This window comes from Vicugna pacos, chromosome 13 (assembly GCF_048564905.1).
Source record: "Vicugna pacos chromosome 13, VicPac4, whole genome shotgun sequence".
In the NCBI taxonomy this organism is placed as follows: domain Eukaryota; kingdom Metazoa; phylum Chordata; class Mammalia; order Artiodactyla; family Camelidae; genus Vicugna; species Vicugna pacos.
In genome coordinates this window covers 51,566,624-51,581,345 of record NC_132999.1, presented here as the reverse complement: position 1 = coordinate 51,581,345, position 14,722 = coordinate 51,566,624, and the positions used below count along the sequence as shown (strand labels likewise).

The 14,722-nt window shown below is 42.0% G+C and overlaps 1 protein-coding gene across 1 annotated transcript in view; it reads right to left on the bottom strand.

Moving 5' to 3' along the window:
- The window catches only part of LUZP1 (leucine zipper protein 1), a 69,438-nt gene that overhangs the window by 8,933 nt on the left and 45,783 nt on the right, over positions 1-14,722 (bottom strand). Inside the window, exon 2 of the mRNA XM_072975146.1 lies at positions 12,474-12,579. The gene's annotated coding sequence lies outside the window, so the exon portion shown is untranslated. The remainder of the gene's footprint in view (positions 1-12,473; positions 12,580-14,722) is intronic.

Here is a 14,722-nt window from a genome sequence, read left to right as displayed (position 1 = left end):
GTTTTTATTAAGCTAATGCCTAGTTTTACCCTAATGAAGACCACCACCAGTGGCAGCACGGCAAAGACACAGAGAAATTCCTCATCTGTCACGGCAGGCTGCAGGAAAATCTTCACCATCTGCTACCTGCATAATCTCAGGAGAGTCATTAACTCTGTGACAAGTCATTAGGTAAACAGCCTTGGTTTTACTTGGTTGTAAAGTGGGGCTAATGATGCTTATCACATCTGTCCCCAGTACTGTTCTGAGTAGTGCATGGAAAGCTCCTGGTAACAAAGCAGTAAACAGTCCTAAGATTATTAAGAATTACAGCTTCAGGGAAAGGAGACTAGTGAAAAAAACCACTTCACTGACACAGGGGGATAACAGGGCCTGGACTCTTAGGGGAGAAAGGGAAATTCTCTATGTCTCTAGAGAATTTATAATCTTGGGCCTGCCTTCACTTGAATTCAGAGTTTAAATTTACACTGCCAGAGTGGAGTGGTCTGGTATCACTTGCTCTCACTGAGAATCTAACCTAAAGTGGTCTTGGCCTGGTAATAACCCTGGGAAACCTGCCAGAGGTAAAACAGAAATACTCTGGAGAGAGAGACTCTCTACCAAGGTCACACAAGAGTCTCACAGATAAAGTCCTGCTGAACCTGAGTTTACCGTTCAAAGTTACAAAACACATAAGGACCAATTTTTTACTACAACTGAACAAAGGAGATTTATACCAATAAGAACCAAAGTTAATAAATAGACTAGGGACCATAAATCAAGTATCTGCCAATGGTTAACGACATAAACAAAGGAATCAAAAACAGACAAGAACAAAATGCTATCAACAAAGAGCAGAAGATTTTTTAAATTAGCCAAACAGAATTGGTAGAAATGGAAAGAAAAATAGCAAATTAGATGCATATGGAGAAAACAGAGTGGTTTAGAGGCATGAGGAAATTACAAAAGGTAGCACAGAGTTAGAGACTGAAGAAATGAAATAGGGGAATAAAAGAGGTCCAGAAACAATAGGGGAATAAAAGAGGTCCAGAAATGAGGACGGTTAACAGGTAATCCAAAGGAATAGAGAGAGACAAAGAGGGAGAGGCAATATTTGAAGAGCTACTAGGTAAATTTCAAGAGTTGATGAAAAATATGGATCAAGGTAAATTAAGCTTTCATATAGTTTAGATACAAAAGATCTTTGCAAAGCTAAACAATGTTACCGACTGCTGAATCTTTTACGTTAACTAAGTTTAATTACCACATGAACAACTGTTCCAAATTCAAGAGGCAAAGTCCCAACCCAAGAAGGATAAAAATAAAATCTGCACCTAGACACAGCATAAGGATACAACAGGATAGCACAAAGAGAAGATCTTAAAAAAGCAACAAGAAAGGGGAAAAAAAGGACAAATATTCTGTGAGGAAATAACTGAACTGGATTCTCAGCAGAAACTTTTAAGTGAATATCAAGAAGACAAAAGAACATAATAATAAAGTTCTAAGAGAAAATAACTGTAATTACTAGAATTAAATACCCAGAGAAACTATGAAAGAAAATATAATTATTTTGAAACACTTTCAGAACACAAAAAGGAAAATAAAAACTTAAGTGTTTAACAGACCATCACTGAAAGAACTATTTATGAATGTACTTCAGAACACAAAAACTAACCACTTAAATGAGGCATGCGATGCAAGAAGGAAAAGAAATTAACCCAAACAAGCACCAATTCAGTTAAAGAATAAAAATTAACTGGAGGTTGGGGGCAAGGAGCAGGATAAAACCAAAGTGAAACTAAAACACAAGACAATAATAACATGTTAAGTCATAAAGTGAGAAATCAGAATTCAAGGATTCTTAAAAACGTTATGTTCTTTGGGAAAAGAACAGTGTCATTATAACTAACTTTAGACCTAGTTAAAAACAGATATTAACCATATACCTGATAAGGCACTAATAAGCATAATATATAAAGAACTCCTACACTTAACAACAAAAAAGAACTTAATTAAAAACTGGACAAAGGACTTGAACAGACATTTCTCCAAAGATGATATGCAACTGGCCAACCAGCACATGAGGTTCTGGGTTCAATCCCCAGTACTGACTCTAAAAATAAATAAACCTAATTATCTGCCCCCCCCAAAAAAACTAGGAAAGAACAAATATCTACAAGCAATAATCTAAGCTCCTATTTTAGGCAACTAAAAAAAGATGAGAAAATTAAAACCAAAGTAAACTGAAGGAAAGAAATAATAAAAAATAAAACTGAAACCAGAAAATAGAGAAAAATCAATGAAACCAAAAGCTGATTCTTTGAAAAGATCCATAAAAATCAATCAGCCTCTAGCCAGGCTAACTAAAAAAAAGAGAGAGAGAGAAAACACAAATTATTAATACCAGAAATAAAAGAGTAGACACCAGTAATCAAAACAGTATGGTACTGGCACAAAAACAGACACACAGGTCAATGGAACAGAATAGAAAGCCTAGAAAGAAACCCATGCACTTATGGTCAATTAATCTATGACAAAGGAGGCAAAAATATGCAATGGAGAAAAGACAGTCTCTTCAATAAGTGGTGCTGGGAAAACTGGACAGCCACCTGCAAAAGACTAAACCTAGAACATTCTCTAACAACACCATGCACAAAAATAAACTCAAAATGGATTAAAGACCAGATACTATAAAACTCCTAGAGGAAAGCACAGGCAAAACACTCTTTGACAGAAATCACAGCAATATTTCTTTCAAACCAGCTCCTAGAGTAATGGGAATAAAAGCAAAAATAAACAAATGGGACCTAATTAAACTGAAAAGCTTTTGCATAGCTAAGGATACCATCAACAAAACAAAAACACAACCTACAGAATGGGAGAAAATATTCGCAAATGATGCCGACCAACAAGGGAATAATCTCCAAAATATACAAACAGCTCATACAGCTTAATATAAAAAAAAAAAGCAACCTAATCAAAAAATTGGCAGAAGACCTAAATGGACATCTCTCCAAAGAAGACATCCAGATGGCCAACAGGCACATAAAAAGATGCTCAGCATCACTAATTGTTAGAGAAATGCAAATCAAAACTACAATGGAGTATCACCTCACACAAGTCAGAATGGCCACCATTCAAAAGTCCACAAACAACAAATGCTGGAGAGAGTGTGGAGAAAAAGGAACCCTCCTACACTGCTGGTGGGAATGTAAATTGATGCAGCCACTATGAAGGACAGTATGGAGGTTCCTTAAAAAGCTAAAAACAGACTTACCATATGATCCAGCAATCCCACTCCTGGGCATATAACTGGAGAAAAATATAATTCAAAAAGACACATGCACCCCAACATTCACAGCAGCACTATTTACAATAGTGAAGAAATGGAAACAACCTAAATGCCCATCAACAGATGCCTGGATAAGAAGTTGTGGTATATATACACACAACGGAATACTACTCAGCCTTAAAAAAAAGGATAAAATAATGCCATTTGCAGCAACATGCATGGACCTGGAGGTCATCATCCTAAGTGAAGTTAAGCCAGAAAAAGAAAGAAAAATACCATATGATACCACTTATATGTGGAATCTTAAAAAAAAAAAAAAGACACAAATGAACTTTTTTACAAAACAGAAACAGACTCACAAACATAGAGAACAAACTTATGGTTACCAGGGGATAAAGCGGGTGGGAAGAGAGAAATTGCGAGTTCAAAGTTTGCACTTCCTGGGGAGGGATGGAATTGTTAGGGATCTTGATTGTGGCGCTGGTTTCATGGGTGTGTACTTCTATCAAAATTCATCAAATTGTACATCTGAAATATGTGTAGTTTACTGTACAGAAATTATACCACAATAAAGTTGTTAAAAAAAAAACTACTCTGTATGATACTATAATGGTGGATACATGTCACCATACATTTGCCCAAACTCATAGGATATACTATGCCAAGAGTGAAGCCAAATGCAAACTATGGACTTTGGGTGATGATGTGTGTGGAGGTTTGTCAACGTACTCGGAGGATGCTGATAACAGAGGAGACCAGGGGAAGGTTGGCAGGGGGTATTATGGGAAATTGCTGTACCTTCTCCTCTATTTTGCTGTGAATCAAAAACTGCGCCAAAAAGTCATAATGTTTTTTAAAAGTTAAAAAAAAAACTAAAGTATGATTATGGGAATACTGGGTGCAGGGAGGGGTGAGATCATTGGAAGAGACAAATAACCAATAGGCAAAGGTGATCACCAAATTGTACACTGAAAACACACAAATTAACAGGACTAATGTTGGAAAGAATGACATTAAACAAGAAACTACACCCCTTGAGAAATGAGAGGCAGTAATTCCGGGGTTCAGCATGAAGCAACAATAAGGGCACTGGGTGATATAGTCTGATACTAGATTTGAACATAGGGGAAAGGAGGGAAGGAACACAGCCTGGGCCATAAGAGAAAATCAGCCACCATTTGAGAGAGAAAAACCAACTCAACAATGATCCCCTGAGAAAGTCCAGGCAAAAGAGAAACAGCCTTAAGTGGGATTTGAGGAAATGCCAAATACCACTTCTCTCCAACCCCAAGATCCCCTCCATTAATTGCACTTAAAGCCTAGAGCCACCAGATGGAGCCCAAGCTCAGCCTTCGAAACACGCCAATGCCCTGGAGGTGTTGGAAACACAGAGCCTGCCTCCCTCTCTCAGCCTCTCAGGTCCTGCCCCCCCCACCCCCGCCCCGGATTATTCCTCCCTCTCCACCACTGGGTGTCCCTGGGAACTATCTTCCTCTGTCTTATCGCTGCTTCTCTGGCTTCCTTTCTCCTCCTCTTCCCAGCTAACAGGCCTCCTCATTCTCCAGTCAAAAATGGAGAGGGGAAAAAATCCTTCATTTATGTATTTTTATGAGAAAGGAACCTTTCCCCTTACTCCCATCTACTTTTCCTACATACAAAAACACTTGTTTTGGCCTTTTGCCTAGTGGTACAGTAAAAAACAAATAAAAAACCCTACCGATTTATACACAGGATGGAGGTGATGGGGGACTGAAACAGTATGGGTCATAAACCACTTTTAAATAAGTAGACACAGAGGCTCTGTACTGGCACGGCAGCTACTGGAAGACAGTACATGACGCTTCTGAAAAGTGCTTTACAACAGCTCGTCCTCATAATATGCCAGCCAGCCAGCCAATAAACTGCATACTCTAAAGAGAGGAACTGATGTATAAACTTTACCTTAGGCTGTTTTTTAAAAAAAAACCCAGCTTACTTCAAATTTCATGTATACTAATTTATACTACAGTTGTCATAAATAAATCCCTTCTTTAAAAGAGGGAAATGTAAACTTTAGTACGGCTCCATCTATAAATTATAATTTGGAATTAGGAGAGTCCAGGAATTACACTGTTTTATTCAGTTGGCTTTTAGTGCCAATTGTATGTGTTCTGTTCAAGACTGATACGAATCAACCAGTACAGCACAAGGAATGAAAAAGCTAAACCCACTGAATAATACAGCAATACTGGAAATATCAAAAGGAAGAGTTATCACACACCACAACTCAAAATCCTTTAAAGGTCCACACTGCTTTCAGGATAAAACCAGAAATCCCCCACGGCATGTAAGGTCCTTCACGACCTGGCCCTACCTACCTCCTCAGCCTCGTCTTCAGACTCCGCACAGACTCCGCAAGCTTGCAGCTCCAGGACTTCACTAGCTTGACTGTCATTCCTTCTCATTTCTTCAAATCCCACCTTAGGCAACACCTCCTGGAAGCTCCTGAAGCGGCTCCTTCCTGAAACCTTAGGCCAGGTCAGGGCCTCCCTTTCTTGTGCTTAGTCTGCGGTAGTGGTCCCTTCACAGCACTTATCACCATGTACTCAAGTTTTATTTCCTCATTTTCTCTCTCCAACTTGTTTCTTATTCACCACTGTATTCTCAGCACCCAGCAGAAAGCCTAGCACATAATTAATGCTTAAAATCTGATGAGTGAATGGCTGAATGAGCCCCACCCCCAATTATTAAATGGGTGGTCAACCCTTGGGCACCAATTGTCAACAGAAAACTAAAAACGTTGTCAAGGAGCTCCTCACTCACAGATTTACAATGGAGAAAACAACTGACAAGAGAAGGTACAGTCGGCAGCCAGCACAGATGTCAGGTCCTGTGGTAACGCCCTGAGAGCTCTCGCCCCAAGCCCCAAGCCATGTGCACAGTGCTTTTCCCTGCTGGACAGTGACCCTTCTGGCTTTCAGCTCTAGGCCATGGAAATGGGACATAAATACCAAAAAATCACACCACTCATATAGGTTCTAGTTATTGGATCAAGTGTTGAGAAGGAGCAGAAAATATTTCTGGGTCTTCTTCCACCCCTTAGGATGGGATTCCAGAGCCAAAACACAACTAAAAGGTCATTTAGTCCACTGACTTCAAACCAGACTCAGCAAATCCCCTCAGGGCTCACCTGGGGAAAGCGCAGGGCGAAGGTCTAGAGGCTGTCAGACGTCTTTGCTCACAACTTCAAAGCAACCGATTTTAGCTTCTTAACATACCAGGCTTCCCCATATGACCTCAGGCAGAGTTCTACTGCTTTTATTTAAAATAAAACTACCTATTTGGCCCAATTCCTTTATTTTAAAAATGAAGGAACTGAGACTCAAGTCTTTTCCAGCAACTTAGTAACTTAGCCAAAGACTTTAGTCTCCTGACTCTCTACCCAGGACTCTTCCCATTGTGAGAAATCACTTCCCTACAAATTCTTAAGCATTTTCACAAAATGAGGAGCTCTCATTATACACAGGCCAATAACAACAGAAAGGTATAAAGGGAACAAATAAAGGGCAACCACAAATTGAGCATGACTATACTACAGACAATATATTAAGTATTTAATATACATGGCTTTCTCTAGGAATGCCAGATCTACAGCGTTCTTTCTCTCGAACAAATTACTTCTCTGAGGTTCTGTGATCCATACAAAGACAATATGCTAAACCCCTGGCATGTAAGGCACTTAGCAGACTACCCTGCACAACAAACAGTACACAGCCACAACAAACAGCCTTCACAGTAACTGTACGGGATGGGTACCCCTGAACTTGCCCAAGGTCACACAGCTAGTAAGGAGTATAGCCAGATGGTGAACAAAGTCTAGTTCCAGAGTCCATATTCCTTTAAGAATGCTACCCTGTTTGGTCATTGATCTCCATTCCTCAGTCCCTTCCACTGAAAAAGTAAGAGTATCAACCTGACCAGCTCACAGCACAAGTTAAAGTCAGCAAAGGCCTCTGAGAAGTCTTATGCACACCTAAGGCAAGTTTCACTAGGCAGAAGCCTCCTAAAAACAGTGACTCACTAAAACTGGTTTCAACGCTTCAATTCAGGGAAAACAAGGAAATGGATCGAAAATGGGGTGAGTGTCACTTATCTCTGACCTTTTGGCCTTAAGCACAGCCAGAGAAAGAAATGCTTCGCTACCTCCAGGACCATCCACAAAGGGAAGAGACAGATGCCGCTCTTTCCGGCCCTCCTGCATTCCCCATCAAGTACGCTTATCCAGGGAAAACGCGCTTATTCAGTAGACATCTACGGAACATCTACAAGGCACCCAGCATTCTGCCAGGTGCTAGTGGGAGGTCACTGAGACCCGACCTTTACCTTTATGAAACCAGAAAGCTAGAACCAATTGCAAAACAAGAATAAAGAGGCCTCCCTGCCACCTCACATAACCGAGCACCCACTCTTCTGCTCCCAGTCCTCTTGCCTTGCTTTTTAAACTTAGTACATTTCACCACCTGATATATGTGCACTGGAAGCTCAGAAGTGATTAATTGTGCCCAAGGGTGGGGTCTGGGAAGGAAATTGTTTATCTTAAGCAACAGAAATCATGGGAAAGTGAAGAGGGAAGGGTGGTCCATTCTTTAACGTCAACTCCTCCGCCTACACACACCAGTGTCTAACTCAGTTCCAGTTCACACTAGAAAGATACAGCACCAACGGGCTCTCACACAAAGCTCCTTTCTGCCAAAGGTCTTGAACCCAGTTCTAAGTGGCCCTGTCCAGCAACTGGAGGCTGGTTCTTTTTCCTGTCCTAGTGGGCCAGGAAGGTCTGAAATAGGACATAATCACACTTGCACTGCCCTTTCTCCTAACACAGCTGCCGTGATTCAATTCCTGTTCCCAACAGTCATTTAAAGTAAGGAAGGGGTCAGCAAGGTTTTTGTTACAGTTTGATAGTATTCTTATTAGTATACAACTTAGTTTGATAGTAAATATTTTAGGCTTTGTAAGGCCTAAGGTCTCTGTCCCAACTTCTTAACTCCGCCATTGCAGTGTGAGGCAGCCATACACAATGTGTAAGCGAATGTAAACTTTATTTACAGTAATAGGCAGAAGCCCTGTGGACCACAGTTTGCTAGTCCCTGATCTAAAGGAAAATGGGAGACTTATTTTTAAGCAGATTCCTCCTGACAATTTCTAGTTATCTGTCTTAAAACCTTAGGCTGTCCACATCTCACCATCACTTCTTGAGTGTTTTGGTTTAATTACTGGACTTAAATGATTTTTCCCAGAATCACAAATTCATGTATTTTAGAGATGCAAACCTCAGGGTTGGGAGCCCAACCAGCACGCAGAGATTCTCCAGTTTGGAAAGGATTTAGAGATCATTTCATCCAACCTCCTACTCAATGCAGAAATTATCCAGCAAGTAGTCATTCAGCTCCTTTTCAAACACTTCTAATGGGAGGAGGACACTCATTTCCTCCCAAGGCAACTCATTTCATCTTTGGACAGCTCTAAGATAAGATACTCCACTCATTTCTTCTTAGCACATTTAACCACTTACTTCCTTGAGAATCTGTTTAACATTTGACTCTTTTTACTAGATGGTAAGATCTACAAGGTCAGGAACATGGTTTTTTGTATTTGTAGCTGTTTTTTACTATGTCTCCAGCACTTTGAACAGTAGTACATAAAGGTATAAAGCAATTACTTACAGGGAGGGAGGAAGGAAGGAATGGAGGAAGGAAGGAAGGAAGGAAGGAAGGAAGGAAGGAAGGAAGGAAGGAAGGAAGAAAGGAAGGGCAAACAAAACTGCTACATGTGGAGAACTCTAAGTACCTCAGCTGTACTGACATGACAGGCACAGGGGAAGAGCAGAGCAGGTAACTGATAGGGTTGGGTGTAGACAGGGTGCAACATGGAAGCCCTGAAATCTCACAGCAAGTGCAGAGGCTTGAGGTGGTGATATCTGAGGAACAAGTTTAGAATTCCCCTCTTCTTTCCTTCCTTCCAAGCCTCCCCTGCCCCATTCTAATGGTGAACATCTTTCACTGCAGCACGTTTTCTGAAGCCTTTTCAAATAGCCCTTACCCCAACTAAAATGCACAGCCCAAAAACCTGTAGATACAGTAGCCCCCTCTTACCCACTGGGATATGTTGGTGGATGCCTGCAACCACAGACAGTACCAAATCCTATGTATATACTGTTTTTTCTGTACAGTTGACCTTCAAACAATGTGGGGGTTACAGGTAATGACCTTCTGAGCACTTAAAAATCCGTGCACAACTTATAGGAGGGCCAGCTATATGCAGTTCCTCTGTATATGCGGTTCCTCCGTATCCTGGGCTCTGCCAACCACAGGTCATGTTGTATTCAGTAATATTTACTACTGAAAAATATCCACATAGAAATGGACCCGTGCAGTTCAAACCTGTGTTGTTCAAAGGTCAACTGGACAAAGAGATGGAGTGAGATTTCATCACGCTACTCAGAATAATGTGCAATTCAAAACTTATAAACTGTTTATTTCTGGAATTTTCCATTTAATATTTCTGGCTGACCTGATCCATCCTAAGTGCCACTAAGTTTAAGCTTACATTATTTACTATTTTTTTTCCATTTCAACTTGAAAGTTTGAATCAATAGTTTCAATTGTTTAAATATTTTCTACACCTTCCAGTTTAGAAGCATTCACTCACTATGAATCTAACAGGCATGTCTTTTCTGTATCTTCACCCAAACTGATGTTCAAATTGTTAAACAAAATGTAACCAAGAGCAGCCCTCTAGAATGCCACTAAAAACAACCACTCGAGATGAGCATTCATCCATTAATCAGTACTTGTACATTACCTACATGCAAGGCAGCCCCAAATGTTCTTTGTCTTGGGGCCACATGAGAAAATGTTAAATACCTAATTTTAGCACTTAACACACATTACCTTGGTAGCATATTCCTAATCCCCAATCTAGTAACTTTTTCAAAAATGAATTGCCCTGATATACCTCGAAGTGCTACATGGTAACTACCCCTGGATGGTGTGGGGTTTTCCCTTTATTTTCTAATACTTCTGTAACAAAACTGTACTGATTCTTACAGTTTAAGCAAAATCATGGCAAAACTTAAAGAAAAGAAAAAAGCACTACTAGTTAGCATGAGTTACTCAACTTCAAGGGTCATCACTGTGTTCGCACTCTTTGCTCAGTCGGTTTTAGAATTTTACCAGGGATCACTGTCAGGTTTCCAATGATACCCTCAAACCCATGTGACCTAGAGGTTATCGCCAGATAAACCAAACATCTCTACAGGGAGAATCAGAATTTGACTCTCCTTTCAAAAAATGTATGTCCATAATCCATTCCCTTCTGGCTCTGCAGCACCACCACCCAGTCCGAGCCACTCACTGTCCCTGCGCTGACTGCTGACAACGGCAAAAGCTTCCTACCTGGTCTCCCTGCTCCTACCGCTGCCCAGCTTTCCCCACCCTCCACAGTCTATCCTCCAACAGCAAACAGAGTAACAAGCCTTTTAAAACATCAAGTCAGATCATGTCTCTGCTGCCCACTCCCCAGTGGCTCCCGTCTCACTCAGGAAAAAAATGCACTCCAAAGGTCTTATTCCAGTTCTCATTCCTGCGTCCCATACCTTCTCTGCTCTCATCTCCTAGTGCTCATTCCTGACCACTCCAGTCCAGCACACTGGCCTCCTTGTGCTTGGACACAACAAGTCACACTCAGAACTCAGGGCTTTCACACTTGCTGTTCCCTCTGCCCAAGGTGCTTTTCTCCCAGGTACCTCCCTGGGGGCATTCCCCAGTCTTTCAGATCTTGGCTTAAAATATCACCTCATCAGAGGTCTTCCCTGACGACCTTCCATAAAGCAGCCACCCCCCAGCTCCCCATCACTCCGTTATCACCTCACCCTGCTTTTGTTCTTCTGAGTACCTGCCACCTAGTGGTTGTTATTTATTTCTTTACCTATTTGTTTATTTACATCTAGTTATTTATTTTTTAAATGTTTCTACCCATTCAAATATAATACTTGAGAACAAGAATTTTTTCTGTTTTCTTCAATGCTGTATACTTAGCTCCAAGAACTGTACTAGGCACGGACTAGGTGGTATCACCAGAACATAAGCCCTAGTATACGGCAAGATACTCTATGTAAAAGAGGTGTGTGTAATACATTTTGTTGATGAAAATGATTACTTCCCTTCCTCTAAAATTCACCAAATATATTAAAAAACACTGGTGTTTCACTAAAATAGACTAAGGTGCTCTCAGAAAGATCAATGAACAAATGAATACGGCTACCACTCCGCCCAACCAAAAGTGAATTTCATTGCTCAGTTCCCTGGGGGAGGAAAAGTGCCCCCAGGGAAAGGAAAAGAACAAGAATCCTGAACTAATTAGCCAGGCAAGAGCTTGCCTCAGAGTTTCCCACTCCCTCAAGAAGAGCGCGTACTCTCCCTAACTATGCCTGTTTCCTGGAGGGGCTCCCATGACAATGAGAGGTCTTGCTAAGGTTCCTTATCCACATCCAGTCACTCCTATGCCTGGAACCCACCTCCCAGACTCATTCTCTGCTTGTCCCATTGCTCAACCTTCCTAGAGAAGGTTCTCTAACTGTTATGCAGCTACCCCTGGTGACCAAGACCACTAGGTCCTCTGGCCACTCACTGCTCAGGTTTCTATCTCGTTAACACTCTCCACTGCCGTGGTCAACACCACCAATAAAATACTGGCACACAGAATCCTGAAAGTTCTAGGAAAAGGAACCAGCTGTCAGTCACTGCCTCAACCAAGAAGTAACTTTCTCAAAAGAGAAACATTATAGGGCAATGGAAATACCCCAGTTTGAAATCTAGCCCTACCATCTACTACCTGTGTGAACTTAACTGATTTCTCTGTGGCAGAAGTAACAGCACTTACCTCACAGGCTGGTGTAAATATTAAGGGAGATGATGCACGTCAAACACGACTGTGCCTGGCATAGAGTAAGTATCCAGTAAATGGAAGCTAGGCCTGTTTCTGAAGGTTGGCTCGTGGATTAACTGAGAAACATGTGAGGCACTTAGCATAGTACCTGGCTCAGAACAGGTCATAAACAAATACTGACTTTGACTTTCCTCCCTCTCTTCTAATGGTGGACAAAACGTAGAGACTTCAGACACCACTCAATTCTGTCAGTGTGGCTACACAACATACTCACCATTTAGGTAATTAAAGCTTTCTGTCAGTGCTTCTGGCTGCTCCCCTGATGCCTGCTGTCTTGGGAACAGTCACTCACTCTCTTTCAATGGCAGCTGCCTCTTGACCTGGAGACAATATAAAGGAAGAGGCAGGTAAAACATAAACTGCACCAAGATGGGCTGCCCCAAAGGCCTACCCCAGAGACCTTCAGATAAAGAGACAAGGCAGGATCTGGGCCAGATCCCCACGCCGAAGGAAGCTGGCTCTCTCTCTCTCCTCAGGGGAGAGAAGGAGTTTGGTACCAGGAGACTTCCCTTTCCTATCAGATGGTACGGTCTCAGGACTGACCTCATTGTCTTTCCTTAAATTAACCAGACCCATACATTCCCCAACAGTCTAAAAACTCATAACATCTTACATCCAGAAAGGATCTCAGAAATCAACTAGTTAAGTGCCTTCATTTTAAGGAAGGAAACTAAAGCTTGGAAAGGGTGAGTCACGTAACTGCTTAGGGCTAAAGCTGGGATTCTACTAAAAATAAGATGCTCTGGAATATGGGTAAGAAAAAGAAAAAAAAACCCCAAACATCTGTGGAGCGTCCACCACACCCTGGGAAATATGTTTTATGTTTTATAAGAGACAATAAAACAATGATGTTACTCCCCTTATAGATGAAGAATCTAAATTTCAACAAATCAAGTGACTTGTACAAGGCCTCACCAGCTTGCTAGTAAGTGACAGTCAGGGTTAAACCAAGTCTGTCCAACTACAAAAGCCACGTCATCATGCTGACTCTCACTGAAGTGCCTTCTAGACTTGGTCCTCAAAACGGCCCTAAACCACCAATTATCAGTTAGAACAAAAAACAGAACTCTGCCTGCAAACTTTACTCCCAGTTCTCTAACACACCTTCTACAGGAGAGCTGAAACACCTACTAACCCATTGAATCTTACTCCTAACACTGGAGAAGAATAGCTGAAGAAGGAAGAGCTGAGTCAGACTTCTGTCTATCCCAGTCCTGAGGAAGAACGGAAAAAACAGCTTCTAAGCTAGTGGCAAAACTAACGCTTTTGTACCTGGTCTTACACTCACACTACCCACTCCTTTCATCACAACTGCCCATCCCTCCCTTACATATCCCACAGACCATCCTGTGACCTCCTTCCAAGGCTGCTGGTCCCTTTAATCCAATGTCCACACTTCTACCACCAACCCCATGACATACATTTACAGAGTCCATCCCTACCGCCATCCTCCCAGGAAGCTGGAAGGCTAGAATTGAGATGGAGAAATAGTAAAATTATAGCTTTTTAAAAATGGCTTTTTAGAAGATGAGGCCTTGAAGCCTCAAACTAGTAAGACTTAAGAGAGAAGTACTGATATGCAATGAAAACAGCTAGAAAAGAAGTAGAAAAAAAGATCTGTACCAGGGGCCACACCTAAGGGATGACCTGGGTGAGTGTGGGAGAAGCTTCAGCTCCTCTCCCCCACCACACACTTCAGAAAAAGAGTCAGTCTAAGCAGAGTAAGTATGACTGCCATACAGATAGCTTCAGGACAAGCCCACAACCTCCCGTCTTGCTCCCTCCACCCACCTCACACACACACAGCCCCCTTCCTCTAGAACCTTTCCAATATAAAAACTCTAAACTCCAAGAAATGGCCACACAAATCTGGTCTATCTTCACTAAAGTCTCTGCAACCCGAACAGCAACAGCGACAGCCCTGCTGTCAGCCGCTGTCCCCCACCTCCTGCCAAATGTGCGGGCCTATTAACACGGCCAGGAGCCTGTTCTCCTCAAAACAGGATGGACTACGCTGCCCCAAATCAAGCAGACAGGAACGCCAGATGACCCTCATTTGTTTTCAGCTGTCTACAGTGACTCCTTACTTCTAAGGGCAAATGATTTCTTGCCTTTGCTTCTGAATGTCACTTACTTCCTGCATCCTCAGTGTACTGGCCTTCTGTCCCCAGAAACAAGAGGATGACTGTAAACATCCTCAGACTCTTTAGTGCTGCCCCTTCAGAGAACTCTCCACCCCAGCACAGCCAGCCACATCACATCCCTCAGGCATCTCTTCCGGTGCTTCGTGCGGTTACCATTGGTAGTGACAGTGGCGGTACTGTGCGTATGTGCTATCTGTCCAGAAGCAGAGATATCTTGGAGAATCCAATCGCCTCATTTTCCACAGGAGAAAATGAGCACCGGTAAGGAGAAGACTTTCCCAAGGTTGCAAAGCCGGTGAAAGTGAACACGGCTGAGTCC